Source organism: Balaenoptera borealis (assembly GCF_965194805.1).
Source record: "Balaenoptera borealis genome assembly, chromosome: 12".
Lineage (NCBI taxonomy): Eukaryota > Metazoa > Chordata > Mammalia > Artiodactyla > Balaenopteridae > Balaenoptera > Balaenoptera borealis.
In genome coordinates this window covers 35,651,182-35,677,836 of record NC_138869.1, presented here as the reverse complement: position 1 = coordinate 35,677,836, position 26,655 = coordinate 35,651,182, and the positions used below count along the sequence as shown (strand labels likewise).

At 40.4% G+C, this 26,655-nt stretch overlaps 1 long non-coding RNA gene across 9 annotated transcripts; it reads right to left on the bottom strand.

The window, feature by feature from the left end:
• Positions 1 to 1,242: 1,242 nt before the first annotated feature.
• Positions 1,243 to 26,501, bottom strand: LOC309606964. 9 transcript variants are annotated; one of them, XR_014232159.1, is made up of 8 exons: positions 24,676 to 26,501; positions 14,391 to 14,481; positions 13,647 to 13,753; positions 13,037 to 13,114; positions 12,732 to 12,915; positions 12,026 to 12,089; positions 7,620 to 7,702; positions 1,243 to 1,392 (listed from the first exon to the last, which is right to left on the bottom strand). It is a non-coding gene; the product is annotated as an uncharacterized lncRNA (long non-coding RNA). The 9 variants fall into 9 exon arrangements; XR_014232154.1 differs by having other exon boundaries at positions 12,732 to 13,114; positions 24,661 to 26,501; XR_014232155.1 differs by having other exon boundaries at positions 12,026 to 12,152; positions 12,732 to 13,114.
• Between the last annotated feature and the right edge of the window lie 154 nt (positions 26,502 to 26,655).

Genomic DNA, 26,655 nt, shown 5'->3' with positions numbered 1-26,655 from the left:
AAACAGACATAGTTGCAGCCATAGCAGAGCTTACAGTTTGTTGTGGGAAACAGGTAAAAAGAAAGTAAACAAGGGACTTCCCTGGTGGTCCAGTGGGTAAGACTCTGTGCTCCCAATGCAGGGGGCCCGGGTTTGATCCCTGTTTGGGGAACTAGATCCCCCATGCATGTCGCAACTAAGAGTCTGCATGCCGCAACTAAGAAGTCCACATGCTGCACCTAAAGATCTCACGTGCCTCAACGAAGATCCCACTTGCCACAACTAAGACCCAGCACGGCCAAAAATTTGTTTAAAAAGTAAGCAAGCAAATAACTAAAAATAATGATGAATTATGTGTGAAGAAGTAAATATTGTGGTAAGATACAGATTAATGGGAGTGGGAAAGACCTACTTTAGAAGGATTTGATGGATAGTTTATTAGTCTGCTAGGGCTGAATGATATGATAAAAATAAATATTTGATTTTTGTCCCAGGTTGCTGGCATACAGCACCTAAAACCGTTGGAATCTCTGGATAAGAGGGACTTTTGTATGCTAATGAGATGACTGGTGACTGGAGGCCCCTAGATAGCTTCAGACTGGGGGCTGGTTGCCAGAAAGACCAAGGCATAATTAGAGGGTTGGAACTTTCAGCCCCACAGAAGGGGAGGGGAGAGGTGCTGGAGATTGAGCTAATCACCAGTTGCTGGTGATTTAATCAATTGTGCCTACATAATGAAACCTCCCTAAAAACCCCTGAATGATGGGGTTCAGAAAGCTTCTGGGTTGGTGAACACATGGAGGTGCTAGGAGAGACCATGGAAACTCTACACTTCTTCCCCCATACCTTGCCATATGCATCTCTTCCATCTGGCTGTTCATGAGTTGTATCTTTTATAATAAACTAGTAATAGTAAGTAAAGTGTTTTCCTGAGTTCTGTGAGCTGTCCTAGCAAATTATCAAACATGCAGAGGGAATTGTGGGAACTCCTGATTAATAGCCAGTTGGTCAGAAGTACCTGGGACTTGTGACTGGTGTCCGAAGTGGGGGCAGTTTTGTGGAACTGAACCCTTTGACTTGCGGGGTCTGATGCTAACTCCAGGTATATAGTGTTAGAATTGAATTGAATTGTTGAACACCCACTTGGTGTCTGAAGAGTTGGAGAATTGGTTAGTGTGAGGAAAATATCCATACATTTGGTGTTAGAAGTATCATGAGTAAAAAAATTTCAGAGGCTGCCATAACAAAATACTATAGACTGAGTGGCTTGAACAACAGAAATTTATTTTCTCACAGTTCTGGAGACCAGAAACCCAAGATCAAGGTGCCATCAGGATTCGTTTCTGGTGAAGCCTCTCTTCCTGGCTTGCAGATAGCTGCCTTTTTGCTGTGTCTTCACATGGCCTTTCCTTACTGTGTACAAGGAGAGAGAGAAATCTCTGGTGTCTCTTCCTTTTCTTATAAGAACACAAATCCTATCAGATTATGACCTCATTTAACCTCCCTAAAGGCCCTATCTCCAAATACAGTCATATTAGGATTAGGGCTTCAACTGTGAATTTGGGAAGGGACACAATTCAGTCCATAGCAGATGGGTGATCAGAGAAGGCCTTTCAGAGGAGGTGACATTTCCACTGAGACCTAAAGGCTCTTGGAGCTTGTTATGGGATGAGCCAGAGGACGGTCACCATACAGAGAAGAAATATGTGCAGAGATATAAGGTACATTTGTTATACTGTTTGAGAATACTGAGTTATGATGCAGAAGAAAAGAAAAAGCAAATGGGATAAATGAAACTCATAAGATATGTTAAGTTTAGATAAGTAGTTAGTGGGTAGAGCATGTGTGTTAAATGTAAGTAGAAAGGAATTAAAAGACCAAGAGTAATAGTTAAGAGGCACTAAGTATACATAAGGCACATAAGCACTAAATAAATATTCATGACAAATTAAATATATATGAGATATTTAATGTCCAGGATACACTAAATATACATGAGCACTTAATATTTATGAGCTCTTAATCCAGCCACTCATTGGTAATAACTGTTCTGGTCCATGTGTCTTCTGCCCAAAACATAAAAACTCATAGCTGTTCAGCAGGGTAATTGGCAAGCTACAGCTATTGGCCAGGTGTACTTGTCCCTGCATCTTTCTGGTAGAACAAGTGTGTACCACTGGCCCAGGGCACCTTCTATCTGTGGGCCCTCTTATTTTTTTTTTTATTTTTATTTATTTTTATATTTATTTTTGGCTGTGTTGTGTCTTCGTTTCTGTGCGAGGGCTTTCTCCAGTTGCGGCGAGCGGGGGCCACTCTTCATCGCGGTGCGCGGGCCTCTCACTATCGCGGCCTCTCTTGTTGCGGAGCACAGGCTCCAGACGCGCAGGCTCAGCAATTGTGGCTCACGGGCCTAGCTGCTCCGTGGCATGTGGGATCTTCGAGCCCAGACCAGGGCTCGAACCCATGTCCCCTGCATTGGCAGGCAGATTCTCAACCACTGCGCCACCAGGGAAGCCCTGTGGGTCCTCTTGATTGGACCTCAACTCTGGTCTGTCAGCAGAGAAGGCTGACACAGCAAAGAGATGGAGGATATACAAGCATTACATAACCCAGGATTTGAGCAGTGTGATCCTTCCACCATTCATGCAACCTTTCCTAATAATGTGTTAACTCTTTTCCCTTGCTTTGTGCTGTGTGTTTTAAATTAATTTAATAAACTATGTGATTCAAGCATTTTGGTTTGATCTGTAAGTTCCCATACAACAAAAGGCCTTAAAATTGGAAAAACTCAATGTGTTCTAGAGCTGCATTGCCCAGTATGGTAGCCACTAGCTACGTTTGGCTATTTAAATTTAAATTAATTAGAATTAAGTAAAATTAAAAATTCATTTCCTCAATTGCACTAGCCATATTTCAGGTGCTCAATAACTGTGTGTGGTTGGTGGACACCAAGAGATGACTGGACAGTGCAGAAGAACATTTCCGTTAGCAAGGAAAGTTCTGTTGGGCAGTAATATTTTCGAAACTTAGAGAAGGCCAATGTGGCTGCAGGGTGTTGCTGAGGAGAGTGACAAAAGGTGAGTTTGAGGGGAAGGAGTTATTGACATCATGCAGGGACTTGTGGACCATGGTAAAGAGTTTGGATTTTAGTCCAAATACAATACACATAATTTGGTTTATATTTCAAGAAGATTCCTTTGGGTATTGACTGGAGAACGGGTTAGAAGATGTGCAGAAATGAGTTAACATAGTAGGCCTGAGTGCTGTCTTTTGAAAGTCTGGCTTACAGGATTGGTCCTTGGCAGATGTCTGGAAACTCGGGTTTTGGGAGGGTTCCCATCACCCCATTGATAAGATTGGCTCACTTTGCCTTAACTGTTTGTATAAACAATGTGCTGTATGTTGAACACCTGCTTTCCTTTGAGGAATCTGGGATTTTGGTACCTGCTAGGCAGAACATGTCTATGTGATTTGCACCCAATCTGTGGATGCTGAGGTTTTCTTTTTTAAAATTTTATATTTATTTATTTTCTTTAGTTTTTTGGGCTGTGTTGGGTCTTAGTTGCGGCACGCAGGATTCTTCGTTGAGGCGTGCGGACCTTTTGTTGTGGCCCACGGGCTTCTCTCTCGTTGTGGCGCGTGGGCTCTGTAGTTTGTGGCACGTGGACTCTCTCATTGAGGCCCATGAGCTCAGTAGTTGTGGCACGCGGGCTTAGTTGCCCCATGGCATGTGGAATCTTAGTTCCCCCACCAGGGATCGAACCCACGTCCCCTGCATTGGAAGGCAGATTCTTTACCACTGGACCACCAGGGAAGTCCCTGGATGCTGAGTTTTAAACAAACTTCCCTGGTTGGGAACATTTTACACGTGCTGTCACAACTTATCGCCAGGAGAATTAAGCACATCCTGTGTGACTCTAGTGGGAGAAGACTCTTGGAAGCTTGGGCCTGGTTTTTCCTGGACTTTGCCCCCTGTGCCTTTTCCCTTTGCTGACTTTGTTTTGAACCCTTTTTCTGTAGTATTTCATAGCCATGAGTATGATTATATGTTTTCTGAGTCCTATTAAGTCTTCCTAGCAAATCATTGAACACGGGAGGTGGTCGTGGGGACCCCTGACACAGAGGAGGAGGCGATAACAATGAAGTGGAAAAACCATTTAAGAACCAATTTCAATCATCCATCCAAGTGAGAGATAATAATGACTTGACTAGAATGGCACCTGCCTGGCTAATGTTAATGATCAATCTTCAGGTGCTCCTTGCCCCTTGAGGCATACATAAATGCTGGCAATTATGGAATCCAGAAAAATTGAACCAAGAGCTTTGGCCTTGGTTCATCATGGTACCTTGGAGATATTCACTCCAAGCCCTCATTTTCCATTTGAATCTCAGCAGCTCTTACTGAGGGCATCTACCCTCTCTAGACCACTGGAATTTTAACTGTAGATCCTAAGGCTAAATGTGCTTAGTGTTGAGAGCCCGGGCTTCCATACTCACCTTCTTCAGTGGGTTTGCACCTCCCATGACGGAACTGTATGGGATCAAGACTCATGTCTCTATTAGTTATATACTTATATATTCTCTTACAGTAATTGCTACAGTTTTACATGGGTAAGATTTTTCTTCCAAGCTAAACTGTTTGTTTTATAATTTATACTTTTGTAGGCCTCACTTTGCTGAGCATAAAGAATGCAATAAATATTGTTGATAGGTACAAAAAGGAGAATATACAGTTTCTGCCTAAAGAAATTTACAACTGGCCAAGGAAGTACAACCGAGAAGGAGAGGCCCAGATATGACCACGAATCAAGGAAGAGTAATAGGACTGGAAATGAGAAAAGGAAGTACTATAGGCGCTCTAAAAGAATAAGATTAGATCTTGCTGAGGGTTCAGAAAAGGATACATAAAGATAGACTCATTAAAGAATGCCTTTGAAGTCTTGAACTCCTTTAAGAGAGAAAAGAGATTTTTCGTTTTGATTTTCTACTTTTTTGAAAGAAGGATTTTAAGATCTAAAACAGCACTGTTGGGGGTGGATGCAGAAGTCTGGAAAACATTTTATTCTCTCTCTTGATCCCTCTTCATTAAGATTCAGACTTTGTTTAAATTTTATTTGCAAGAGGTATCATTTTATTTGCAAGAGGTATCATTTAGTAATAAATGATAATAGATATTAACCTTTCTATTAACATCTAATGTTAATAGATATTAACATTTAATATCTATTAATGTGCATTCAAACTGTATAATTTCATTTCATAATAGTTATGCAACTAGTGCTGCCATTCTTTCACCCATTCTGCTCAACTTTAACGTCAGTGTTAGAAGGCCTTGATGTAGACTGTAGCAATAGAGGTAGACCAGCAAACTGCAGGCACCATGTGCCTATTTCAGCACTTGTCCCTGCCCCCAAACTCCCAGACCCTAGAGAATGTTATTATAAAGTCATGTTAGGTACTTTTCCAACAGGACTGACTATGAAACAAGCCGTCCTGATATAAGACATTGATGAAGAGGAGCACAGTGACTTCAAAGAAGCATCAGACGCAGGAAAAATATTCTCTTTTATTGCATAAGAAAATACTAAGAAGCAGAAAAATAAACATTAAATTATTTGATAGAAACATTTATATTTCATTTGTATGTTAAGACTGATAACTTGTAAAAAAGAAATTCTGGAATGCTATTTACATAGTTTTGTAAAAGAGGTATCAGAGCAGCACTTGTATGAGATCTCTTGCAAAACTAGCACTCTCTAACAATAGGATCATAACTAAAATTACTGTATTTCAAATAACCCAGTGCAGGGCTGGATGAGGGAATGGAGTCAAAGCTGGAAAAAGGTTTCAATACCAAGAAGGGGGAGCTATTAAAGCTGCATTTGTTTTTGCAGCCAGGAGTTTTCTGATGGTTCTCTGATTGTTGGTATGTATCATATATTAGTTGAAAAAGTGGTTTGCAGTGCCCTTCCCCTAAAGAGTCAGATTCAGTAGATGTAGGTAGGATGGGGTATCTGCATTTTTAACAAACTCTCTAGGTTATTCAGATGCAGGTGATACGAGGATTGTACCTTGAGAAACACTGAACATTCAAAGCATTGCTGCTTCAGATTTTCTATACAGAAGGTAGAGTGTGGAAAGCTCTCCAGTTGCAAAGGGTGGCTAGGGGGACTTGTCCGGAAGTTTGTTTAGAAAGCAAACACTCTGTATGGTTTTTTGGTTTGTTTTTTTAAAAATAAATTTATTTATTTATTTTTGGCTGCACTGGGTCTTCGTTGCTGCGCGTGGGCTTTCTTTAGTTGCAGCAAGCGGGGGCTACTCTTTGTTGCGGAGCACAGGCTCTAGGTGCGCGGGCTTCAGTAGTTGTGGCTCACGGGCTTTAGAGCACAGGCTCAGTAGTTGTGGCGCATGGGCTTAGCTGCTCCACGGCATGTGGGATCTTCCCGGACCAGGGCTCGAACCCGTGTCCCCTGCCTTGGCAGGCGGATTCTTAACCACTGCACCACTGCACCACCAGGGAAGCCCTCTCTGTATGTTTATTTGAGGTGATGAGGGGCTCCTGGAGGACACTGGTGCATCCATTGGTTAAGGGATACTTACGTGTAGTGCTTCTTTTTTTTTTTTTTTTAAATTAATTAATTAATTTATTTATTTATGGCTGTGTTGGGTCTTCGTTTCTGTGCGAGGGCTTTCTCTAGTTGCGGCAAGTGGGGGCCACTCTTCATTGCGCTGCGCGGGCCTCTCACTATCGCGGCCTCTCTTGTTGCGGAGCACAGGCTCCAGACGCGCAGGCTCAGCAATTGTGGCTCACGGGCCTAGTTGCTCCGCGGCATGTGGGATCTTCCCAGACCAGGGCTCGAACCCGTGTCCCCTGCATTGGCAGGCAGATTCTCAACCACTGCGCCACCAGGGAAGCCCACGTGTAGTGCTTCTTAAACATTAATGTACACACAGATCACCAGGGATCTTGTTGAAATGCAGATTCTAATTCAGGTGGGTCCTGAAAATTCTGTATTTCTAAGAAGCTCTCAGGTGATGCCAGTGCTACTGGTCCCAGGACCGCACTTTGGATGGCAAGATTTTAAATGAGATTGAGGTTATGTCATGGAGAAAGATATGGTCAGAAATTGCCTGTGAAGTGGAAAACCAAGACATGAAATACAGCCACAGTCTGAAGAAGACAATCCAAAGGGTGAGCAAATTAGAATCATGAAAGGGGAAATAACTAAGAGTGAATCACCAAGGCTCTGGCTCTCAGCCTTCTTTTTCTCCACATGGAGGATGTTTGGTGTCTGCATGAAAAGAGGGGATCATAAATAAGGTCACAGGCCAGGTCCTATCAGACAAAAAGGTCCAGCAAAGTTTCTTAAAGAAACACACTGTTTTCTCTGATTAACAAACACACCTCCCACAAGCCAGAAAATGCAACTTTGCAACACAGGATAACTGATTATCACCACAGAAGTTTCAAAAACCAAGATCTTATCATATCTTCCTTGGCTGAAAATCCTGGATGGTTCCCCACTGTTAGGGACAAACCCGTACTTCTGAGCCTTGAATTCAGTTCCCTCCACATTCATCCCTACATTTCCAACACTAGCTCTTAGCAATATTTAGTTTTTAGTGCAGGTCACACCTACCTACAGGGTATTTCCTACTTGTAAGCCTCTGCTTCAGTCAGTTCTTTGCTGGAATACCCTTCTTCTAATATAGTCTTCAAAGACTAGTATAAATATAAAAATAATGATGATACAGCAACGATCTGTGTTTACATAGTCCTTCCTATTCGATAGGCATTACATTATCTGAATGAACCCTCACTCCAATTCTGAAAGATATGATTGTCCATTCACTTATTCAGCAAATATTTATTGAGCCCCTAACGTGTGCTAGGTACTCTCTAGGCACTGAAAACCTAAATAGAAATAGACAAGTCCTTCCTTCAACAGGCTTATATTCCAGTTTTAAGAGATAATGAAATAAACTTACTCTATGTCAGTGATAAGTGCTGTGGAGAAAAATGAAGCAGGCTCTGGGGATAATGATAAAGGTAATTGAGCAGATACCTGCATGGAGATAACTGTTATCCTGAGGATAACGCAAAAGGCACGCTTGACATGTTTTGGCAAGGGGAGTGTGACTGAAGAAGAGGATGGTTGGAACTGAGGTCAGAGAAGTGGGGGAGGTGGTGCTAAGTCATATAAGAGGGCTTTCTAGGTTAGTCTAAGAATTTTGCCTTTTCCTCAAAGTTAGATGAAAGCCATCATCCTTTTCAAAAGAAAATTGATGACGGGAACAAGGGCAGAATCAAGGAGACCTATTAGGAGGCTACTGCAAAGATCCAGGTGAGACATGGTGGAGACTTGGCCCAAGGTAGAAGCAGGGGAGGTGGAGAGAAGTGGTCAGATTCTCAATCTATTCTGAAGGTTCAGGAGGCAGAATATGAGTGGCAGTGAGAGAATGAGGGACGCTAAAGACATAAATTTTCTGGTCTCTACAACTGGCAGGATGGAGTTGCTATTTGTTGTTATCTTATAGATAGGTAAAGAATTTAAGGTTTCAGGAGGTTAAGTAACTCCTCCACAGTCAACTGTCTAGTTCTCTGTTATAGGTTTATATGGAGAGGTTGAGTGGTAGTTCCTTTTCCCCATCTCCTCAAGAAAATAGCCTTTACTAGTATAAAGACAACACTAAGGCTGGGGAGGGGTTGTGGAATTTTAGGATTTCCAAGTATCTCCCTCTCTCAGAGACCCGGAAAAGAACAGACCCAGGTTGGGATGGCTGCAGGATGCCTGGGAGACGGGTCACTAAGCACTGAGACCCTGAAAGCAGCTTTAAGTGTTGGGGGGCTGCTTCCCTGCCTAGAATGGAGAAGACCTCTGGAGAGGACTGTCTCTGGCCAGACAAAGGAGGATCAACAGCATAACCCCAATCCAGTTTCCTAGGGCCACTCAAACCCTGGAGGTCATATATAATTCATTGTAGCGGGGAAAAGAATCCCAGAAATAACTCTTGTCCACCGTGATGAGTGGGGACTCTGAGCCATATTTTTTTTTTGTCTGTTTCCGTTTTTGGTTTTTTTTTTGGCCGCACTGTGCGGCATGTGGGATCTTAGTTCCCTGAACTGGGATCAAACCTATTCCCCCTGCAGTGGAAGCACGGGGTCTTAACCACTGGACTGCCAGGAAAGTCCCGAGCCATGTTTTATTTGAATGAACAAATAAATAAATACATAAATAAATAATAAGGGGACTTCCCTGGCAGTCCATTGGTTGGGACTTTGCCTTCCAATGCAGGGGGTGTGGGTTTGATCCCTGGTTGGGGAGCTGGGATCCCACATGTCTCAGGGCCAAAAGACCAAAACATGAAACAGAAGCAATATTGTAACAAATTCAGTAAAGACTTTAAAAATGGTCCACATCAAATAATCTTTAAAAATAATAATAATAAATAAAAGAAAGAAAGAAATATGACAGGGATGTTTACCATGGTATTGCTAATTAAAAGAAAGCCTTGGGAACAACCCAAATGTTCAACAGTGTGGGAATGGTTGGTTAAGTTACGGTATTTATATAGAGCGTAATACTACGCATCTGTTTAGAAAGCTGGAACCAGATCTATATTTATGGAAATGGAAAGGTGTCCACAACGTGTTGCAAAATGAAAGGATCAGTTTACAGAACGGTATGATTCTGTGTAGGTCACGCTATGGGCATACATATGCATACACAAATATATGTATGAAGAGACGGTTGGAAGCAAGTTCACAAAATTTTAACAATGCTTATCTGTGGCTGGTGAGATTTATGTAATTTAGTTTATTTCCTGCTTTTCTGGATCAATTGAATTTTTTTAAATGAGCATGTCTCAATTATGTAATCAAAAGAACTTTTTCATCTTAGAAAAAAATCTGTTACCTAAGATTTTTTTTAAATTTATTTATTTATTTTATTTACTTATTTTTGGCTGCGTTGGGTCTTCGTTGCTGCACGCTGGCTTTCTCTAGTTATGGCGAGCGGGGTCTACTGTTCGTTGCTGTGCGCCGGCTTCTCATTGCGGTGGCTTTTCTTGTTGTGGAGCATGGGCTCTAGGCACGCGGGCTTCCGTAGTTGTGGCTCTAGAGCGCGGGCTCCGTAGTTGTGGCGCATGGGCTTTGTTGCTCCGCGGCATGTGGGAACTTCCCAGACCAGGGCTTGAACCCGTGTTCCCTGAATTGGCAGGCGGATTCTTAACCACTGCGCCACCAGGGAAGCCCTATTACCTAGGATTTTGCAGATTTACCTTTAATTATGCTGTAAAACTGTTTTATCTAAAGCTAAATTTAAAATATTCATTAGACATTTTGCTCCTTAGAAAATTTTTATTGAGCCTCAATTTTCATCAATTAGATGTTGAAAAAGTTAAGTACATTAAGTGGTGTCTCCAGATGCTAACCACTAAGCACTCAGCTCCATTTACTTATTTTTAACATTACTTTCCTTGGGCTTTCTTGCTAACAAAAATTAAGTGGTAATTATTTTTTAAAACTGCAGTTATTTCCACAAATAAGATGACATGAAGTCCACTGATATTAATTTTTACTGAGGCAGAAATAGTTTTGAAACAACCAAAAGAAAAAGTCCTGTTCAAAATCTGGGATTTTAGCACATTTATTACAGTGATCTTTCTTCTCAATTTGATTACAAAACTATATGACCTGGCAAGTTACTTTTTCTTTAATCCTTGAAATGCTAGTGCTATGGACACTGCATTTATCTATGTGATCTTTCTAAATATATACCTCTTGGGTAAGTAGATAGGTCAAATCAGGTGAATTGGTTGAATTCCAAGTCTTGGAGCATTGACTACTAGGCCATACTTAGGTGTTAGAGGTGAAAATCACTGTATTAGTTACAAAACAATTTCAAAGAATTAGACAGCTATTGACAGTGAATCAAGAATGAATGCCTGTAAAATATTCAATTAAAAAAGTCAAGAATTCTGCTACACCTGTTATATAGTCAGTAAAGGGAGAGGTTTTATTTTCTATTGTTCACAAAAAGCAGGAAGAGGAGAAAGGGGAAAAAAGGAGGAAGTAGAAGATCATGAAACTGATACAAATTTACTGGAAAATAGGTAAAGAAAACAGAAGCAAAATTTAATTCAGAAAATTTTTAAATCAGTGATATTGAAATGGGGCATAGATCATAAGATGTTATACATGATGGAAAATGTAGATCTAAAAAAGGAAACTTTGGGGGAGGGAAATAATTTTTTAGACTCTTCCCTCTCCTTCAATCTCTATACTTAATTAGTCACCAGATTCTGCTGATGGTTGAATCCCCAGCAAAACTGGAAGATACTACAAAAGGGCCTTCCACCTATACCTGGTTCTGACTTCATTCCATTGATCCTATCCCAGGTTTTTACTGTAAATCTTATTTCTAAATGGCTTTGCTATCAATGAAAGATAAATCTAAAACTCTAAATTGTAGTTTGATTTCATTTCACCCATGGAATTACTTCCCTTTTAATAAGGGATGCTTGTATGAAAAAGCCTTCAAAACTTCTGTCCATCTTCAGCCTGACTTCATTCCCTCTTGGGTTCCAAGCCAGACCAGTGTTTCTAGTTGTCCACTGTACATGTTTACCTTGGTGTCCTACACACCACTCAAACTCGCCCCTTCAAAACTTGCTCCTCAGGACTTCCCTGGTGGTCCAGTGGTTAAGAATTCACCTTCCAATGCAAGGGATGCGGGTTCGATCCCTAAGCCCATGCGTCACAGCTACTGAGCCTGCATGGCACAACTAGAGAGAAGCCTGTGCGCCACAACAAAGAGCCCGCATGCCGCAGCTAAGACGCGTCGCAGCCGAATAAATAAATAAATAAATAAATAAATAAATATTTTTTAAAAACTTGCTCCTCCTCCTGGATCCCACATATTCCCTTTTCCTCCTCCCTCATATTCTGAAAATTATACCTCCTAATAGCCCTCTGAATCCATTCCCCCCACCCCGCTCTGTTCACACTGCTAAGACCTTAATTCAGACACTAATCATTTCTTACCTGGACTTGCAATTATTTCTAAATGGTCTTTCTGCCTCCAATCATCCTCCATTTGGCCATCATTCTAAAATGTACAATTGATCATGTCAGTTGCCTGCTTAAAAATTCTTTAGTGGCTCCTCATTGCCTTCAGGATAAAAAAACAAATACATGAACTTGGCATTTAAGGTCCTTTTTGAGCTTGTTCCTGTCTACTCCTGTAATCTTTCTCTACCTCATTCTTTAAACATACTGCACCCCAGTCATGCTGAACTAACTGCCGGTTTTTCAAACAAGCCATGCCCTCTTACTTCTGGCCCTATAGTCAAGCTGTTCCTTCAGCCTGAAATGATTCCCCTTTCTCCACTTTACCTCCACCTGCAAGCTCCTACTCATCTTTGAAGACACAGCCCATGTCCTCTTTTTATCTGAGGACTTGGCTGATCTATTTCGGCAGAGTTTCACATAGACGTTTATTCCATAGAATCTATAGTATAGTGTTTTATTTATTGATGCATAACAAATCATCCCAAGACTTAGTAGTTTAAAACAATAATAAACACTTATTATCTCTCATAGTTTCTATGGGCTGGGAATATGGGAGCCACTTGGCTAGGTAGTTCTGGATAGGATGTCCTTATGAGGCTCAGTCAAATGTCAGCTGGGGCTGCAGTCATCTGAAGGCTTGAATGGGGCTGGAAGGTCCACCTTCAATGACTTAACTCACTTGGCTGGCAAGTTGGTCCTGGATGGTGGTAGAGGCCTCAGTTTCTCCTCTTGTGGGCCTTTCCACAGAGCAGCTTAAGAGTCTTCATGAGGACTTCTCTGGCAGTCCAGTGGTTAAGACTCTGCGCTTCCAATGCAGGTGGGCAAGGGTTCCATCCCTGGTTGGGGAACTCAGATCTCACATGCTGCGTGGCATAGCCAAAAATAAATAAATAAATAAGAGTCTTCATGAGATGACTGCTGGCCTACCCCAAAGCAAGCAATTCAAGGGACCAAAGCAGAAGTTGCAAGTCTTTTACAACTTACCCTTGGAAGTCAACCACTGTAACCTCTGCCATACACTGTTGTTCACATAGACTAGCCCTGATTCATTGAAGAAGAAGACTATATAAAGACATAAATACAAAAAAGCAAGGATCTCTGGGAACCATCTTGGAGACTGGTTATGGCACATAGAGTAACAGATACAGTACATCCTATCTCACTAGCCAGTGACTACAAAATATGATCATACTTACTTTTATTGTTCAAATATGATGGCATAAGCCCTCATGGCCTATTTCCTGGAAAAGGCAACCTCCTTCTCTCCCATATTTCTTTTTTTTTTTTCTTCTTCTGTATTTCTGACATAGCTTTTGTGTTCTCAGAAACAGTCCCTCCTGTACTTCTGCCCCAGCTTTCTGGACCTGCTGCAGCCTTACTATCTCTCACCCTTATGAGGACAGTGGGCACCACTGTTTTGCACAGATGACTGTCACCATTGCTTCTACCACTGACTTTAGGAAGTGCTTGATATTCTTCCAAGAAAGTAGAACAAGCTCAAGAGCACAACTGAGGCCAGGGTGTGACAGTTAACAAGTCTTTTCAGAAGGCTTGGGAATACCAGAAAAGAAGTGTAATAGACAGGGTAACTTACACTGCTATTAGTAGTGGCTACTCTGAGAGGTCCACAGTCTGAACATCCTCAGAATGGTACAAACCTAGGTCCTCTGGAAACTCTACCACCACCAGATGCCCTATGTCCTACAAAAGACAAAGTACAGCACAATCTGTCATCAGTCTAATTCCTAAGGTCTGGGATTTTCAGTCTGGGATTTTAACACCACAGGTAGAACTCAACCATCCACGCCAGGGCATGCTGGGCCAAGCACTCTCCATTTCTTGTTCACAGCCTATCCTCCAGCACTAGCTGAAGAGAATAAGCCTGTGCACTCTCCCAGCATTCCTTTCCATCCCACTTCTATGATCCTCACAAACAAAGAATAATCCAAAGAATAGTCCTCTCAACTCTGCAAAGATAGGCAGTAATGCATAAGCATAGGATAGTCCAAATCCACACTTAGGGAAAAACATTTTCGTATAGAAATCTTAATCTATAGAAGCCTAAAACTACTAAGAGACATCTTGTTAACAGCCTGAAGCATCTACGTTTGCTTTACCTTAATTATTTCAGGCCTTCCCCAAGACTAGACCTGGGTAGATTGCTTTATATTTACATAGCCCAAGAGACGACTTCAGGGTGTTTCCCAGCACTAAGGAAGAGTTAGTACCATGGGGAAATTGGATCCTTTGCTTTTAGAAGGTAGTATTTCCAGCTGCTTTACTCATCAAGGTTAAAAAATAAAATCCTGGCTTCAGCCAGCCTGGTTATATCACTTGCCGTAATTACTTCCGGGAAAGCATGTCTCCTCTTCATTAGAGAGCCCAGAGGTCAGACAGCAAAAATAGGAGCTGAAGGGAATAAGTAGTGCCTGGAGATAGAAAATAATGTCAGGCAGATTGTCATATAGAAACAGTGGGCTGCCATGAAAAGACAAAAAAGATTTTGGAGCCTGGCAAATGTAGGTCCACATTATGGTGGATGCTTCCCTTATGGTGGGGTAACTCAGACTTAACTTCTCTGAGCCTTGTAAATGATGTAAAATGATGGTAACAATCTCTACCTCACAGATTTGAGGGTTAAATGAAAAAAATATATAATCCAGCCCTGGCAAGCAGGCTACGCTCCAGCTACAGCACTGGATGGTAGGAATAGAGTGGTGAGCAGATAAAAATGAGTCACTGTCTTCACTGAGATTCCAGTCCAGAAGGGAAGACAGGCATTAAACAAAGAACTACCTAATTACAATTGTGATGACTGCTATGACAAAGAAGCACAGGGTAACATAAGAGAAGACTTGACCTAATTTAGGCTGGCAGAGAATGTGGTCTTAAGGTAGTGATGCGAAAGGTGGGGAGTCTGGGTTAGGGAGAACATGTCGGGTTTCAGTCAGAGCATTGTAGGCTGCTGGAAGGTGCTCAATAAATGGGAGCTGCTATAATAATTACTATTATTATCATTATTATTAATTCAGTAAATATTTATTGAGTATCTACCATGCGTACCGTGCTACTATGCATACTGAGGGTACACTAAATGTGTGAATTTGAGCAAATATCTTAACCTCTTTGAGCCTCATTATGTTCATCTGTAAAATGGGGATATTAAGACTGCCTCTTTAGTCTGTCTTTGAGGATTCAATGAAATAGTGTATATAAAGTGTTTAACATAGTGCCTGGCAAAAAGAGAAGATAATGTATGTTAGTAATTATTATTACTGCTCATTAGTCAGGGCCAGCTACATAATTTGCGGGGCCCATTGTAAAATGAAAGTACAGGGCCCCTTGTTTAAAAAGTAATAAGAATTTCAAGACAGCAACAGCAGAGCATTGAACCAACTTCGTGACCCTGTGTGACTGCATAGTTAACACGGTCATGAAGACAGCCCTGTCACTAATTATATCATATATATAGATTTAAATAGCTTAACTATCCGAGAAGTTTGAATTGGGAGGGTGGGGGACGCAACTTCTAGAACTTAATCTGTTGAATTTAGTTTATAAGAATGAATAAGCATATTCAACATATCAGTATATCAATAGATGATCGGTGATTACATTTTCCTCAACATTTTATTATGAAAAATGTTAAAGTGCAAAATTATAAGAATTTTATAATGAACATATATATATATATACACATCACCTAGATTCTACAATTAACATTTTATTATATTTGCTTTATTATGTATTTATTCATCTATCCATTCCTCAAACCATCCGTTAATCTATCTTGTTTTTGGTGCGTTTCAAAGTAAATTCCAGATATCAATATCACTTACTAAAATCCAATTTGTTTTTTTTCCCTTCTGATGTAAAATTGACATACAGAGGAATGCACAAATCTTGGCTAAATTTGTTGAGTTTTGACAAATACATATACCTCTGTGACCCAAACCTTTAAAACATAATCCATCACCCTAAAAGTTTCCTTCATACCTTTTCCCAGTTTATCTCCATCCCCAGCTTCCCCAAGAGACAACTACTGTTCTGATTTTTTTTTTTCTGGAGCTTAAATTTTTCAAAAGTACTTGATAAGTATTTAGCTTCAGTGCTTTCTCAAATGGGTGCATAGAAAATTCAGCAGACTGTAAAATAGGAAAGATAATTCTAGAATAATGTGGTACAATCAAGAAATATATGATGAGTCAAAGAGTAAAACTAGTGAAATCACTTGAATGCTTTTTCTTTTTTATTTATTTATTTATTTATTTATTTATTTATTTATTTATTTATTTATTTATTTTGACCGTGCTGCGCGGCTTGCGGGATCTTAGTTCCCCAACCAGGGATCCAACCCAGGCCCTTGGCAGAGAAAGCTCTGAGTCCTAACCACCGGACCACCAGGGAATTCCCAGCTTTTTCTTTTTAATAGTTTCATTTTTTGGTAAAAATGATGACAATGTGTAAAATGTGAATAATATGAAAAAATACAGAGAGGAAAATCACCCATCATGGAGGAATAAACATTTTAAATATTTTGATGACATTTCTCCTAGATATCTATACATATATACATATAGTGATCTATGAATGACATTTGATAAAAATGAGATCATACACATGTAAGATCTGTTTCTATATCTTAACAAAATGCTGTACTGGGTTACAACATGAGTACGTTTTACATGCTGATTTATGATACCAAAATGCCCTCCAAAAAGGAGGCACCAATTTATATCCACTGACTGTCTAAGTTAAATTCTTAAGAATGGAAAATAAATGTTTGTTTTATATTTTTTCCTTTAGGGTAGAAAAGAGGGAAACACATGAAGGGCTAATAAGTGCCTCTAAAAGCACAGCAAATCAATCCAGTTGAACTCAATTCAATAAACAATTACTAAGCAAAGATAAGAATAGCTGCTGGGAACAGAAAGATAAGTCATGAACCCAATATGCAGAATACTCATACCCTAACAGGACAGTTTTCTTGACTACAGTGATTTATCCTCACTTGAGCCTACATGATGAGGGAGGATCAGAAGGATCTACTCCTGAAGGGGCACTGAGTCCTCCATTAAATTTGGTACAAAACTCAAAAGATGTAAGTGAAAATCAAGCCTCCCTCCTGTCCTTCTTCCCCAGATTCTTACCCCAACCCATTGTTCCCCTCTCCAGAGTTTTCCACTGTTACTGATTTCCTGTATCTCTTCCCAGAAAATGCTCTGCATATACAGGCATATGCTGAGCAGGCAAAAACATTAATTGTCCACTCATTGCTTACTCCTTCAAGCAATTTTAAAATACAATTGTATGATACCTACACATAATTGTGCACATTGCTCTAAAATTATACCTTGGAGATTGTTCCATATTTACTCATATGTGGGTGCTTCATTTATTTTTAACTTAGAGATCATTACATAGCCACTCTTAGGGAGCTTCTTCATTCTTTTTTACCACCTACACAACATTCCATTGCGTGAATGTATTTATTTAACCGGTACACTATTGATGGACCCCTAGGTTGGTCCCAATATTTTGCTAATATGATCCTGCAATGAATACCCTTCTAGATACTGAAATCAATTTTCAATAAGAAGTGATTGTGTGAAGGTAGTAATGTTTGGCTTCAAATCAAGTTAGTAAGTAGTCGGTAGAGACATTTGTTGGGTTATAGATGAATATTTAAAAGTACGAAGCATTAAATATATATGCTGTGTCTGAAGTATGTTCCCCTAAACCACTGTTAAAACAAAAGAAAAGCATAAGAGCCAACAGGAAATCTCCACCCACTTAGTCAGACTCCTCAGGAGCAGTAAATAGACAGGCCTTATCCAGTATCTTCCAGGTTCACAGTGGAGCTTTGTCACACTAGTAGTGAGAACGCATTGTAGAGTCCATGCTTTGGCACTAAGAACTTCCCCTAGAGAGTTCGGATCTAGCAGTATAGACATACAAATACTCACTTGTCACACAAATAATTCATCAAAAAGCCTTTGGGCAAGCAAGCAGAGGAACAGATTTCCTCTTGCCCTTCCCATTGACTTTTTTTTGGGCTTCATTTTGAAATAATTACACTTAGAGAAGAGTTTCAAGAATAGCTCAAAGAACTCCCACACACTTTTTATTCAAATTCACTACTTTTTAACATTTGGACACTTTTTAACATTTGTAGAACCTTTCTTTACACAGACACACACACGTATGTATATATGTATGTACATGAGTTTTTTTTTCTGGATTATTTGGGAGTAGGTTGTATACATAAGGCCCTTTTACTCCTTAATACTTCAGTGTATATTTCCTAAAAACAGGGATATTCCATTGATTCTGAGAGGAAAGACTGACCTGGCTACTTCCATCTGTTCTTTTTTAGAATCATGGACTTTAACAGCTAGAAGTAACCTGAAGGTGTCTAGTTCACCCCCTTTACACACAGGGAAACCCAGAATTGGCAAATGAGTCAGCCAAGGTCATATTGCCAATATCTGGGAGGAGATCCTCTCTTCTGGCTCTTTCCTCTCTACAAGCCACTTGGGATCATCTGGTCCAAACCATTCAATAGATTTTATAAATGAGGAAACTATGGCCCAGAGGGGGTTTATGATTTGCCTAAGGTCACACAGGAAGTTACTTGCCTGGATTCCATAGGTAGCTATAGTTCTTTGCTATGGGGCTCAAGGAGAAGACTAATTTTCCTGAATGTGCACTCAGTGAATAAGCTGATGAATGGACATCTAATGCTTTTGCCTGCCCAGCAATCCTTCCCCCTCCTCCTGGCAACAGCTTTGGGAAACCATCCTTCTTCCATTAGATATAGAGTTAGTGGGACTGTCCTTCAAAGTTCTGCACCCTTCTGGCCATGAAATGGGCATGTAACCCAGCCTAGGTCAATCAGCTTCTCTGGGGTGATCTTGAGGTGAGAGACTCAAGGATTGAAAAAGGTCAAGCTGATAAGGAGGCTGCTTATTGGCTTTTGTTGCTCATCAGCTGTGCTTCCCATCCTGCCTGAGACTTGCTTCTTCAGTGTTTATTTCCATTCTCTGAGCTACCTCATGTCTTTCCAATACTTTCCGTAGGCTTAGGTTGGCCAGGGGTAGTTTCTGTCGTTTGCAAGCACAGGATTCTAACCAATAACAGCTGACTTGAAAAAAATTTTGCTTTCAGAAACACTTGCCGAAACAGAACTGCAACGTAGGTTCCATAGGAAAAAGTTGGCCTTGGGTACACCCTCCCTCAAAGCTTAGTGTGAAAGTGCTTTTCAGGCTTATCGCTCTGCTGTCCAGTCTAACTGATGACATTCCACTTTCACATTCCCTGAAGTGACTGCTCCTTCACAGAGCAACCTTTCTGTTAGTTTGTAGCTCTTAGAAATGTCTCCAGCAAGGGGGCATCGCTTAGTCAGTGGTGATTTTAACTCCATTGCCCCCAGACTGTCCATCTGGGTGGTTAGAGTGGTGAAATACAATCTGACTTGAGCACAATAGCCCAGAGTGGGCTCCCTGCTTGATTGATTCTAGGGCTTGCTGCCAGTAGGAGGTGAAGACACTACTCATTGTCTTTCCTGACAATCTGTTCCTGACCTCCTGAGAGGATTTTTGGAAGGAACTTACACATATGCAGGAACACGTTGGTATCTCCAGAATGACATTCAGACAGTGTAGTCTGAATTTGCATCCAGGAAAAAAAAAGTCTCCAAGAAAACAAAATTATCTTCAAAGAGATTCCCAAGCTCTTGTTGAAAACAGCTTTTTCTTCCTTTAAAATTTTGTCTTAATATTCTTTAAAATAATATAATTACATATAATTAATCTTATATATAGTTTAGTATTATAATTGTTAATATTATTACACAGAGCAGTTTAGCTTCTCATTAGCCACTCAAGAACCAGATTTTTGCATTGCCAAACATCCAGTCATTTAGCAAATATTTTGGGGTCAACTATGTGCTAGGCACGTAGCAAAAACGAACCAACGGGGTCCTTACCCTTTCAGTGCTTAGAGTCCAGAGGGACAACAGACATTAATTAAGATGTTATACTTGTACCCCATTACAGTGTGTTATAAGTGCTATGAAAGACAAGTACAAAGATCTGTGAGAGATTAAGAGTAAATGGTTTTCCTCAAAACAGTTTCCATAATTCCAAGTGAATTTCATAAAAAGACTAGAGAGCAATCCCTCCCCCTGCCCTATGAGTCTGTAAATAGTCTGTGAATGTATCAGCCCAGCCATGGTCAAAAAAACCATAGAAGATCTAGTCCCCCTTTCAGAGCAAAAGGTAGGGGTTCTGCCTTTATTTTCTCATTGTGTTAGTCATTATTGTTTTCAAAGCCAAATAGAATAAGAAAATAATTCAGTCACAATGTCCTAAAGAGGGCTTCCCTGGTGATGCAGGGTTAAGAGTCCGCCTGCCAATGCAGGGGACACGGGTTCGATCCCTGGTCCAGGAAGATCCCACATGCCATGGAGCAACTGAGCCCGTGCGCCACGACTACTGAGCCTGCGCTCTAGAGCCTGTGAGCCACAACTACTGAAGCCCATATGCTGCAACTACTGAAGCCCACGCACCTAGAGCCCATGCTCTACAACAAGAGAAGCCACTGCAATGAGAAGCCTGCACACTGCAACAAAGAGTAGCCCTTGCTCACCACAACTAGAGAAAGCCTGCGTGCAACAATGAAGACCCAACGCAGCCAAAAATAAATTTTTAAAAAATGTCCTAAAGAATAAAAGACTTCCATTTCAAAGGCAAATACAAATGGGGAGATATATTCATTTTCTATTGCTGCTATAATAAATTACCACACATGTAGTGACTTAACGCAAATTTATTACCTTAAAATTCTATAGGTCAGGAGTCCAACTGGGTCTCACTAGGCTAAAATCAAGGCACTGGCTTTTCTGAAGTTTCTAGGAAAGTATCAGTTTCTTTGCCTTTTTCCATCATCTAGAGGCTTCCTTCATTTCTTGGAGGCTTCCTCTATCTTCGAAGTCAGCAACAGGTTGAGTCTTCATGTCACATCTCTCTGATTTACTCGCTGCCTCCCTCTTCCACTTTTAAGGACTCATGTGATTAAAAAGAGATCCACCCAGATAATCCAAGATAAGATCCCCAGCTCAAATTCTGTACCCTTAATTGTACCTGCAAAGTCTCCTTTGCCTTGTAACGTAACATACTCATAGGTTCTGCAGATTAGAATATGGACATCTTTGAGGGGCCATTATTCTGCCTACTACAGAAGGCATGGAAAATGTTGGTAAGGGTGAAAATAAGTAGAGATGCTTCATTCTGTGTGGACAAATAGATACAAGGTGATGCCGTTTTTCTACTTATGGTGGTTATCTCTGGGCAGTGGAATTATGGGTAATTTTTCTTTATACTTCTCTGTTTTCCAAGTTTTCTACATTACAAATAAAATACTTTTTTAAAAAAAACCATTACATTTTAGTTATTTAGGAGAATGTCTGTATTGTTAGGAAGTGCATGTTGAACTATTTCAGAGTAGTGTCATGATGTCTGCAGCTCACTGTCAAAAGTTCAGAAAACACACACACACACAGATACATAGATAAGGCAAATATGGCCAAATGGTAACAACTCTTACTCAAAGAGGAGTATATATGTGCGTTCATTGCAATTGTAGTTTTCCTGTACATTTGAAATGTTTTATAATAAAAAGCATAACTTTAATGGACAGAGATTCTGTGTTGATTTTATATTATTCTAATTATCATTTTCAAGAATAACTTCAGAGTCTAAGAGTGAGAAGATAAGTCACAAAATCAAGGCACGTTTTCTTTGGCAACCATCTTTGCCACTGATACCAAATTATATAATTAGATTCCAGGAGCTAGAGAGATGGACCTGACTGGTTTCACTTGAAAAGGTCTCATTTCTGTAGGGATGCTTGTTCGCTGTCAGTAGCCCACTAATTTCTCCTAGCATTTCATGTGTTGTGCTTGTTAACATGCTGGACTTGTACAGAGGAGACTGGGTTCTCAAAGCAGTATGCCCAAGGTGGGACCAGCTCTATAATTTGACAGGCCCAGTACAAAGTAAAAATGAGGGACCTTTCGTTGAGAAAGTATTAAGAATTTCAAGACAGCAGAGTCCTCAAGCCCCATGTAAGGTCACGCATTCATGAAATCAGCCTTACACAAAGCCCAGCAGATTCCCGCAACAGTCCCCTCCCACCAAGCCTCATATGCCGAGCATGCTCGGTGGGAATGGGGCTGGAGGAAGAGCAGGCACTCTAGACTCATTTTACTGCATAGTCTCTTTACTCCATTTCAACCAGTCGTCTTAGGGATGCTTAAGATCAAAGATTCCTGAGAAATCTATGAATTCTCCAAATTATAACCATTCAGTGAGATGCTTTTGACCATTATCTATGACCATGTTGTACAGTTGTAGGAACAATGCATTTATGTGAAACAAAAGCTCTAACGGAGCTTATCAAAAGGAAATACAGGGCTTCCCTGGTGGCGCAGTGGTTGAGAATCTGCCTGCCAATGCAGGGGACACGGGTTCGAGCCCTGGTCTGGGAGGATCCCACATGCCGCGGAGCAACTAGGCCCGTGAGCCCCAACTACTGAGCCTGCGCGTCTGGAGCCTGTGCTCCGCAACAAGAGAGGCCGCGATAGTGAGAGGCCCGCGCACCGCGATGAAGAGTGGCCCCCCACTTGCCGCAACTAGAGAAAACCCTCGCACAGAAACGAAGACCCAACACAGCCAAAAATAAAATAAATAAATAAATAATTAATTAAATAATTTTTTTAAAAAAGGAAATACAAATACTTACATTAAAAAACGATGATTTAAAATGTTATAGTCTTGGGACTTCCTTGGTGGCACAGTGGTTAAGAATCTGCTTGCCAATGCAGGGGACACGGGTTCGAGCCCTGGTCTGGGAAGATCCCACATGCCACGGAGCAACTAGGCCTGTGAGCTACAACTACTGAGCCTGCACTCTAGAGCCCAAGAGCCACAACTACTGAGCCCGCATGCCACAACTACTGAAGCCCACACGCCTAGAGCCCGTGCTCCGCAACAAGAGAAGCCACCGCAATGAGAAGCCTGCACACCGCAACGAAGAGTAGACCCCGCTCGCCGCAACTAGAGAAAGCCCGTGTGCAGCAACGAAGACCTAACACGGCCAAAAATAAATAAATAAATAAAATAAAATAAAATAAAATAAAATGGTATAGTCTTCCTAGAATAAAGAATATATTTAAAATATTTTTTAAAAAACTCACTAGATGAACAAAACCAGCACATAGAAACAGTCTCTGATATTTTAATTGGTAACTAAGTTATTTAAAAACAAACCCAAATATACCAATAAAAATTCAGAAAGAAAATGCCTCATGTGGCTTTCTGACCCATCCCTTTTATTCTTAAGCATTTGCTGCATTCCAGCTAACATTCTTAAATTGATTATAAAAAGCAAGAGAACGCTTCCAGTAATCAAAAAGGGACTTACACAAGAGTGACAAAAATAAATAGAATTTCTTCTCTTCCTTTTCTTTCTCCCCTTGTCCAGGCGTTTTGCTATTGATATAAAGTATTTATCACTTTTAGGAATAAGACTCCTAGTGTTGATTATCCCATTTCTGATAAATGATATGGTATTTTTTAAAAGGGCATGCCTCATATGGCTTAGAAAAACATCTGGAAGGATATAGCTAATAAATTGTTAATAGTAGCTAGCCCTAGGCTGAGGATTTGTGTTGAGGATAGAGAGGATTTTTACTTTCCTTACTGTTGCTTATATGAATATATGCAATGAATATGTATTAGCTTTATCAATCAAAAAAAAAAAACACTAAAGAAAATTTTTAAAAAGAAAAAAAACAAACAACCCAGCACGTACTTTAGATCTAGCATGGTGATTTAGGATCAGTCACTCTATCTCTTTAAGCCTCAGTTTCCTTACCTATAAAATGGGGTTAATACCACACAGATGTCATGAGGAAAATGTGTGGTAAATACACCCTCAAGTGCTCGCTTCAGCAGCACATATACTAAAATTGGAATGATAGAGAAGATTAGCATGGCCCCTGCACAAGGATGACACACAAATTCGTGAAGTGTTCCATACTTTTAAGAAACGAAATTGAGTTATTTGTAGTGAGGTGGATGGACCTAGAGTCTGTCATACAGAGTGAAGTAAGTCAGAAAGAGAAAAACAAATACTGTATGCTAACACATACATATGGAATCTAAAAAAAAGAAAATGGTCATGAAGAACCTAGGGGCAGGATGGGAATAAAGACGCAGACCTACCAGAGAATGGACTTGAGGACACGGGGAGGGGGAAGGGTAAGCTGGGACAAAGTGAGAGAGTGGCATGTACATGTATACACTACCAAATGTAAAACCGATAGCTAGTGGGAAGCAGCTGCATAGCACAGGGAGATCAGCTCGGTGCTTTGTGATCACCTAGAGGGGTGGGATAGGGAGGGTGGGAGAGAGGGAGACACAAGAGGGAAGAGATATGGGGATGTGTGTATATGTATAGCTGATTCACTTTGTTATAAAGCAGAAACTAACACACCATTGTAAAGCAATTATACTCCAATAAAGATGTTAAAAAAAAAAATACACCTTCAATAAATGTACCTTCTCTGAGCCTCAGGTTCCTTGCCTGCAAAATGAGGGAGCTGGATTAGTTGTCCATGATCCTTTCGAGAGTTAATCTTCTGATTCCCTCTTTTTATATTCACAGAAAAAAGACTGCTAAATGAAAAATAAATGTCTTTACTTGTCTTCAGGTAATTGTTCTTTTATTTCCTGAAGAACCAGGAAGCCAAAAACCAATGAGCAGTACCTCTGGAATGTCTGGGCAACTCCACCCTGGGCACCTGGGAAATGACAGAGTATTTCCACTCATTAGAATCTCCCTGATGAGGAGAGCTTTCCTTACTGTGAAGAAGATTAAACTTCAGTTTCAAGAAGCTAGTGTGTGCCATTTAAAATATTATATCCTCTCAATTTTAATCTTTGACTACTCCAGGTTTCCTCTTTAGTTAGTTTACTTATACGTATTTGCAAACCAGATACTCTCCTTAAGCAATTATGCAAGTGTTCCATAATTCATGATATCATATGTCATTGGTTAAAATCCAATTAGATGAGTATCATTTAGGGAGGGTTGCATACTGAATGAGTTTACAGAGTAAACTCTGTAAGTTGAGCTGTCTCTTACACATCTCAAATGCTAATGATTGCCTATCTTTCGTGGTACCAGGGTAATAATTTTACAATTCGTTCTTTGTTTTTCTTAGATTGAAAAGTAGCATGGATCATAGCAGTGGTAATAATGATCAGTTTATTAAAAAAGTAAAAATAATAAAGGAAGAGAAAGCTACCACATTGGGAAATACTATCATTCCAAATTTCTCAAAACATAACATGCTTTTTATTTAATTAAAATATTGTATGGATACAGAATCGTATAGAGGAACACCCACATGGCTTAGCATTCAAAATATCTCATGTATGAGATGTCTAATTTAAGACTTTTCTGTGCCTACTGAATACCAGTGGGTGAAGAACGCCTTCATTGCCATTTTAGCATTTCCAGCACCCTGTGTAGCTTGGTGAGATTCTCTACCCTTCCAGGTTATAGCAGTCCCAGCTTTTCTTTGAAAAAAATGTGAAAAAGCATATTCTATTTAACGTTAATTTTAAGAGATTGTAGTAGAACTGAACATAAAGAGACACTTTTTGTTTCCACATTTATGAACAGGTTTCTCCATATACTAATTAGAGACATTACAACTTGCTCCTTACTGTATGTGGAAGGCTGGAAGAATTCTTTTTTTTTCTTTTAATTAATTTATTTTATTTATTTTTGGCTGTGTTGAGTCTTTATTGCTGCACACAGGCTTTCTCTAGTTGTGGCGAGTGGGGGCTACTCTTCGTTGCGGTGCTCGGGCTTCTCATTGCGGTGGCTCCTCTTGTTGCGGAGCACGGGCTCTAGGCACGCAGGCTTCAGTAGTTGTGGCACACAGGCTCAGTAGTTGTGGCATGCAGGCTCAGCGGTTGTGGTTCGCAGGCTCAGTAGTTGTGGCGCACGGGATTAGCTGCTCCGCAGCATGTGGGATCCTCCTGGACCAGGGTTCAAACCCGTGTCCCCTGCATTGGCAGGCGGAATCTTAACCACTGCGCCACCAGGGAAGCCCTGGAAGAATTCTTAACATTAGTAATAATAATAGAAACTAACATTCTCTGAGCATCTATTATTTTCTAGGCATCATTATCTTATTTAATCCTAACATCATTTTATTTAATCCTAACAAGACTCCGTGGGGGTACTATCTACTTTTTTCAAAATGAGGAAATTGAAACTTAGAGAAGCTTAATAATTTATAATTTACAGTGCTTTTAAATGGTGATGTAATGTGTGATTCTGAAACCTTGATTTTCATTACTCTACTTTGATCTTCTAGGAGAAAGATGGAAATACTCCGAAGACCATTGCATTGCCTGCAAGTCCTTCAGCAACTGAAACCACTTTTCTGTGCCCTTCTTTCTTGACCACCTCTCCTTATGCTCCAGTAATACAGACCTACTTGTAATTCCCATAAAGTCCTTTTC